Source organism: Mustela lutreola, chromosome 8, assembly GCF_030435805.1.
Source record: "Mustela lutreola isolate mMusLut2 chromosome 8, mMusLut2.pri, whole genome shotgun sequence".
Taxonomy (NCBI): Eukaryota; Metazoa; Chordata; class Mammalia; order Carnivora; family Mustelidae; genus Mustela; species Mustela lutreola.
In genome coordinates this window covers 75,691,326-75,699,401 of record NC_081297.1, presented here as the reverse complement: position 1 = coordinate 75,699,401, position 8,076 = coordinate 75,691,326, and the positions used below count along the sequence as shown (strand labels likewise).

Here is an 8,076-nt window from a genome sequence, read left to right as displayed (position 1 = left end):
AAATGTCTATGCTACCTAAAGCAATCTACACATTTAATGCAATTCCTATCAAAGTACCATCCATCTTTTTCAAAGAAATGGAACAAATAATTCTAAAATTTATATGGAACCAGAAAAGACCTCGAATAGCCAAAGGGATATTAAAAAAGAAAGCCAACGTTGGTGGCATCACAATTCCGGACTTCGAGCTCTATTACAAAGCTGTCATCATCAAGACAGCATGGTACTGGCACAAAAACAGACACATAGATCAATGGAACAGAATAGAGAGCTTCATTGCATTCTTGATGTCATCATATTTGGCAGCATTCTCCAGACTGCAGAGCAAATCCACAACTGACATTTTGGGGATGGGGACATAGAAAGCAATGTCAGTGAGCTTCTATTTAGCTCAGGGATGACTGTGCCCACAATCTTCACAGTGCCAGTAGAAACAGGGATGTTTTGAGCAGTTTCCTGGCCATGAAGCCACAGCTTCTCAGAGGGACCATTAGGGGCCACCCAGTGATGGCATGGATTGTGGTTGAATCCTTATGCCATGTCAAAGTTGTCATGGATGACTTTGGCCAAAAAGGCCAAGCACTTGGTAGTGCAGAGGAAATTTCTGACAATCTTGAGATAGTTGTCATATTTCTCATGGTTCATGCCCATTCCAAATGTGGGGTATCAGCAGAAGGGGCAGAAATGATGACCATTTTTCTTCCATAAGGGAGACCTGTCTTCTCCAAGTTGGTAAAGACACCAGTGGACTCAACAGCATATTCACCACCAGGATCACCCCATTTGATGTTGGCAGGATATTGCTCCTAGAAGATGGAGATGAGCTTTCCGTTAATGACAAGCTTCCATGCATCAGCCTGCACCGAGCCATTGAACTTGCCATGGGTGGAATCATACTGGACCATGAAGTTGCAATCAGTTTAAGGGGTCACTAATAGAGGCAATATCCACTCTGCCAGGGTCAAAAGCAGCTCTAATGACCAAGAGGCTGATGTAGTCAAATCAGTTAGTACCAGTCTTCCCCATCATGTCTTAGGAATGTGTCCTGCACAAGAAGGTATGGATGCCTGCATAATGGGGAGGAACAAAGAACCCCAGTCACTGTACCTACTTTTATCCTTCCCAAACAAATGTGGGTGATATTATATCCCATGACATCTCCTAATTCTTTAATTTATTTCATCCATTTATTCATTCATTCATTCAATAATTCATTCAAGTATTTTTTAAATACTTGAAAAACAGTAATACAATTATTTTGCTATATATTAAATATCTTCCTATGATCTCAATCACTTCTGTTCGATCTCTCCCCGAATCCTGCCTGAAGGTCACTATGACGGTTTTTGGCATCTTGAAGGCTTTATCCCAGAGAAGCATTAGAGATTTGAGAAAGAGAAGCCTGTGGCAAGAACTGATTTGATGTCTTAGGCTCCTATTTACGAGGCTTCTCTGCAGGGTTATATGCTGTCTAACTGGGCCACGTTGGAATCTCTCTCCCCAGTATGTCCTCAGGAGGGGGAATTAGGGAAACAAATCCCTTCTTGCCCTGAACCGGTAATGTTGACTCAACACCACCATCTCGTGGCCGACGCGTATGAAAGCACCCATTATGGAGGACTACTGTGTGTTTGACACTGTATAAGACATAGAACATGTTACTTGTTATCAAGTGTTCACATAAGTCATTTTTCACTGGTAAATAATTTTGGCAAGATGATAAGTGCATTATATTAGGTAGCTTTACAGCATTAACAACCTCAGGCAACATTTATTTCTCATTCACATTGCACATAGATAGCTGGAGGTTGGCTACTATGACTCTACTTTTTGTGCATTCCCATTTCAGAACTCAGGCTTAAGAAACAGTCCCTATATTGGTCCTGATATTCTCATGGCAGAGGGAATAAAACAAGAAGCTAAATGGCAGTGGCTTTGAATATTTCTGCTTAAAGTGATACACAGTTGATTCTCATTCCTGGTATGTTCTACAAAGTCATCACAAACACTAAATTAGCAAATACTGACCTGCAAGTCTCTGGCCATAGTATTTTTGTCAAAGAAAATCCATCCCATTTGAGTCATATAAGTGTGTTTGCTAAAATCCTTGTAATATAAGCCAGTGTCATCATCATTGAAAACCTGCTCTTCCCTATAACCTTCTCCTGTATAACAGTTAGCAGGTATTTAAAAAAAAAAAAAAAAAATTCATGCACATCTTTCCGAACTGCAGAAATTGCCTCACTTGCAAGGTCATTTTTCATGCTATTTCCCTTTTGAAATATACCATTCAGACAGCACCAGCTGCTAAGTGTTCAATATTTTCCTGACCCTAGTTAAAGTGCCTTTCAACAAGGAATTCTCAGTAAGGAAGTATTCCTACAGACCAACAAGCCAGGAGGGGTCCCCAAAATCTCTTTCTTAGAAGCAATAGCCCTCTCCTTCTCAATGAGAAATACCCAGAAATTCGATGATCTAGATAAGTTCTTCTCTAATGCAGAAGTATAGTTGAAGATTTAATGAATTGATGACTTATTGGTGGCCTTATTAAACTATTTCCCAAAAGATTCACTGTCCCAAGGTAGCACATTTATAGAGCTGGGGCTGGGATGGAAGAAAGAGCATGTGTTTATGTTAACTCAGGTTGTAAATAGTAGCTAGTCTTAGTTGAAATAATACTGTTGGCGTTCACAGGACATATAGGCTTTTGAATGCTGCCTTGATTATTTATTGCTTATATCACCATTACAAAATGGTTTTGAGATTTTAATCTTAATAAATAAGTTGGAAACTATTAGGTTTACTGGGGGCCTTGGCAAGCTATAATCAGGAAGTCAAATCCTGCCTGTTACTTGTTTATGTAAATAAATTTTTATTGGAATACAGCCATGCTTTTGTGTTTATGTACTGTCTATGGCTGTTTTCACACTACAGCAGCAGAGTTAAGTAGTTGCAGCAGAGACCATATCGCCATAACACTGAAAACAGTTACTATCTGGATCTTTACAGAAAATGTCTGTCAACCTTGGCCTTAAACCTACAGTAGATGTGTCAGATAAAAGACATTAATAGTGAAATCATGACAAAACATGTTGAAAAAAGAATATCCTTCCACAGAAATGTTATTTCCAGGGCTTCTTGCCTAGATCAGTGGCACTGAATGTGAGTTGATTACAAACTTGTGCAAGCAGTTAGTGCATAACCATTTATGATACCTTCTACATAAAGGAAAGCATATAATATTTTAGGAAAGCTATTCTATTTATATCAGAATAATAATATGTATGTGAATTGGTTAAGTTGAATCAAAATATTTCACCAATTATTAATATGTTAATAATAATTAACATATTGATTATCATTGATTTAACTATTTGATTTTGGCTAATTAGCACACAAAGACACTCTCTGGGAGGTGTATTGGTGGCTATGAAGGATTAGGCATAGAACTATTCCCATAAAAGGGTGAATTTTATTGTGTATAAGTTATATCTCAATAAAACCAATATATTTATTTTTTCAGGTTATTTTAAAAAGATCCTATATCTGCATATTTTAAGTTGCAGCCATTAATGTGAGTTTTATAGAAGAACTCTTCGACTGACAGCATCATTGCTATTTAAGTGATAGTAGGACCCATGGCATTCGAGGTCCAGAAGGAACACTTCAGTTTCTCTCCACTTAAAAACAACATTCTGGGGGCACCTGGGTGGCTCAGTGGATTAAGCCTCTACCTTTGGCTCAGGTCATGATCTCAGGGTCCTGGGATTGAGTCCTGCGTCGGGCTTTCTGCTCAGCGAGGAGCTTCCTTCCCCCTCATTCTCTACCTGCCTCTCTGCCTACTTGTGATCTTTCTCTCTCAGTCAAATAAATTAATAAAATATTTAAAAACAAAACAAAACAAAAACAACATTCTGCCGAAGAGCAGAACTGTACTGTAAGAATATCACCACATCTGCTCCAGAACAAGACAAACATGACGTGCTGGCCACGAGATGTACCAAACGGCAGAGAAAGAGCTCTTCGCGCCTACAAACAGATTTTATGGCTGCTCCTGCCTCTTTTTGGAGCTGGCACACTTCTACTTCCTGAGGAATTTGGTCAGGTTTTGCTTTTGTTACAATAAAACATCTGACCAAGAGACTGCAGAGGTGGAAAAACTTAACTGTCACCAGCCTCTCTCTACAGCCACAGTGTACCCACGTTCGGGAGAGAAAACACAAAATTTGCCATTTACCCAGAAGCCACCTTTGTTTAGGCTAGCTTGATAAATAATCTTTCACTCACAGAGCACTGAATTCTCAAAAAGAAAAGAAAGGGCAAATTTCAGATTGAGAGTTGAAGAGTGTATTAAATGATGGTGGTAAAATGGAAACATTGTGCTTAGATATTTACTACATTGTATTTCTTAAGTTACCAAGTTAAAAATAAGTCCCATTATACACCTGGACAGACCACAAAGGTTTTTTAAAATCTTTTTAATTGTGGGTTTTTTTTTTAAAGTTAAATTTGTACTTACCACAAGGTGTCTCTCAAATTACATATGTAAAATGAACCTCAATATAAACAAATAATGCCAATGAACTGTTAATACGGAAAATAACAAGCTTTAAAAACTATAAACAGCCAAACTGGGTGGCTGTCCTGTTAGGCAGATTTTAAGTGCTGACCTTTAGATAAACACAGCTAAAATGCTACTGGAATCAGTCTGGGAAAGGTAGAAGATGGTTCTGATTCTACTGAAGCTATCAGCACCTTCTAGTGGAAATAAGTTTTTTGAAAAACCACTTCTTTAATACATGGATATATTTCAACCATTTTTGCATAGATATGTCATTGGTCATCAAAACCTGGCAGTTACAGAAACTAGAGCTTTGAGACAGGAATAAACAATGTCTTATTTCATTTTATTGTATTAAATAATTGTAATTCTTTTCATATGATTTGTTGGCTCATTTGGAAAAGCAATACAAAACAAAACAAAACAAAACAAAACAAACAAACAAAAAACAAGACTAAAAGGAAACTGAAAAGAAGGCAGACCAGGGACCAGGAACTTTCCTACATCTCTCCTTTGTGCAGTGAAAATAAGGCTTAAGTGAAGGTTTCTGCCTTTACATTTCATTAATGAAAATTCAGGTTATTTCTGTTCTCACTACACTAATACCATACAAATAATTATAGAACAATATTTTCAATGTATGCCAAACTTTCTTTCAATTGGTGCAGGGCACCAAATGATCAGTGTTAAGAGTGCTCCCATGTCTTCTAGCTCTGCCTCTAAAACCAAAAGGGAAACCCACAAACTGAAACCCTTTTATAATTTTTTTTAATTTCCTTTTTAAAAAAATGCTCCAAGATCTCCCCTTTATTTTTCTCATTTTTTTAAGATTTTATTTTTAGGGGTGTGTGGGTGGTTCAATAGTTAAGTAGATGCCTTTTGCTCCAGTCATGATCCTGGAATCCCAGGATAGAGTCCAGCATCCAGTCCAGCATCAGGCTTCCGGCTCAGCAGGGAGTCTGCTTCTCCCTCTGACCCTTCCCCCCATGCCCTCTCTTTCATTCTTTTCTCTTCCTCTCAAATAAATAAAACCTTTAAAATTTTTTTTTTTTTATTTTTAAGCTATCTCCATACCCAATGTGGGGCTCGAACATAACTCTGAGATCAAGAGTCACATGCTCCACCAACAGAGCCAGCCTGGTGCCCCAGAAACCCTCTTCAATATTTCACATTAACTTGGATGCGTTTATTCTCAGTAATAACATCTGTATTATAAATCTCAGCCCAAACTCTGAAATTTTTAAATTAGTAAGGTCCTATGACTGTGTTTATTAAAAATGTAAAATTTTAAATTGTTATTGTCTTCCTTTAAACTTTCTCACTTTGGTTGATTTAGTGGTACTGTGATTTCATCACTATAATAGCTTAATCCATTTAATAATCAATTTATGGTTTCTTTAACGTTTGTATAGTTTAAGGGCAAAAGTCTTTGTGAAATTTTTTTTCCCTGGAATGTTTCTCATTTAACTGGCAGCAATAGCTACAGGACTATTCAGCTACTCATTGTTCCAAAAAGAACAGTTCCTCTTTACATAGAGATTTTTAAAAAAGAAAAGTTATATTGTATTTGAGCATGACTTTATGTAATAGAAAAATATTCAATTGTAACCATTTAAATTCTCTTCTCCATCTGCTGAGGAAGAAGAAATCTCTATGTTGTTTGGGGATCAACTTCGTGTTTTTCAGTAGGGTAAAACCTGGAGATGAAGAATTGGATAAGCTAAATTCCTCTCCTTGAGGAAAAAAGATGAAAAAAATACAAAGAAAAGGTCCTAGAGAGGTGACAAAGCAGCACAAGTGACCAGAAGAGCAAAGGTGATGTAGAGGACTACAGTGTCAAACTTAGACATACATCAGGTTGACCTGAAAAATTTAAGAAAATAATAATTGGTTTTTAAAAGAAAGTTTAAGGCACAGATTCCTTGGCTAGACCCCCACAGTTTCTCTTTCAATAAGTCTCCAGCATTGCTTAATAACTTGCATTTCTTACAGGTTCCTGGGTGATCCACACTTCCAGAACCACTATTATGCAGGATATGTAGGAAGTTTTGCTTTGGTTTGTACAGTATAACTTTCCATCTGACCAACAATCTCTGCTTGTCTGGAACTGAAAGATTTCTTAGAACTTGCAACGCTACAGCTGGAAAGTCTTCAACACACCAAGATTGGTCACCCTACCTCATACCGTCGAGATATGTTCAGTAGAGAGTTACAGTACTGGCTAATAACCATTTGCAACAACATGGATGGAACTGGAGGGTATTATGCCAAGTGAAATAAGTCAGAGAAAGACAATTAACATACGGTGTCATCACTTATGTGTAGAATTTAAGAAATGAAACAAAGGATCGTAGGGGAATGGAGGGAAAAATAAAATAAGACAAAATCAGAGAGGGAGACAAACCCTAAGAGACTCTTAATGACAGGAAACAAACTGAGGGCTGCTGGAGAGCAAGTGGGTTGGGGGATGGGGTAACTGGGTGATGGGCATTAAGGAGGGCACATTGTGTAAAAAGCATGGGATGTTTATAGCAACTGATGAAGAACTAAACTCTACCTCTGAAACTAATGATACACTATATGTTAATTAATTCAATTTAAATAAAATAAGATAATAAAAAAGAAAGCTCAAGTTGCTTTTTGAATGTCATCATCTATAATCTTGGCCCAAGGTCCAGTATCCTGCTATAGCTAGAACCGTCACCTGGAACTGAGTAAGCTGTCTCATGAATAATAATGACTATCAAGTGGTCAGTGTTTCCATTCAGCAGCAAGTGAAAAGCATTCAGTAAAAAGAAGAAAGGTATTTGGACTATCACTTCAAAGTAAGACAGTCCTTAAACAAATTTCTCAATTATTAGAATTACAATCTTTAGGGAAACTCACTATTTGGGAATGAGCATTCCACAGAGTTCATACATGCAGTTCTAAGTGAGTTCATCAAATTAAGAATGTCAGAATTGATCAGGATGGGCTAAGTTTTATGACAGTAATAAATGCAAAATCTGAATGGCTAAAATCAACAAATGTTTATTTCTTGTGCACACTATCTATCCTTAGAACTCCAACAGAAAATTGCCCATTTTTTGCCTTTTTAAAAAAAGATTTTAATTATTTATTTGAGAGAGAGAGAGAAAGATTGCACCATCATAGGGGAAGGGCAGAGGGAGAGGAAGAGGTACAAATAGACTCCCCTGTAAGCAGGGAGCCCAACTCAGGACTAGATCCCAGGACCCTGGGATTTTGACCTAAGCTGAAGGCAGAGCTTAACTGACTGAGCCAACCAGGTGCCCTTTGCCTAACTTTGCAACTATGCTCAAGGCAAAATTATAAGATATAAATTATTTTAAGCATGCTTCAAAAACTCTCTCCCACCTCCTGCCCCTAAATCCTAATACAAGAAATATGTGAAATCTACACAACCTGTAACAGCTCACCAATTTAGGCCCACCAATTTTAATTTAATTTGCAGTGTTACAGGATTTTTGTCCCCTTAGTGCCCAGGTTCTTGGTCA

At 37.5% G+C, this 8,076-nt stretch overlaps 1 pseudogene; it reads right to left on the bottom strand.

The window, feature by feature from the left end:
- Window positions 1-250: 250 nt before the first annotated feature.
- On the bottom strand, window positions 251-6,744 carry LOC131839784 (glyceraldehyde-3-phosphate dehydrogenase-like; annotated as a pseudogene).
- Between the last annotated feature and the right edge of the window lie 1,332 nt (window positions 6,745-8,076).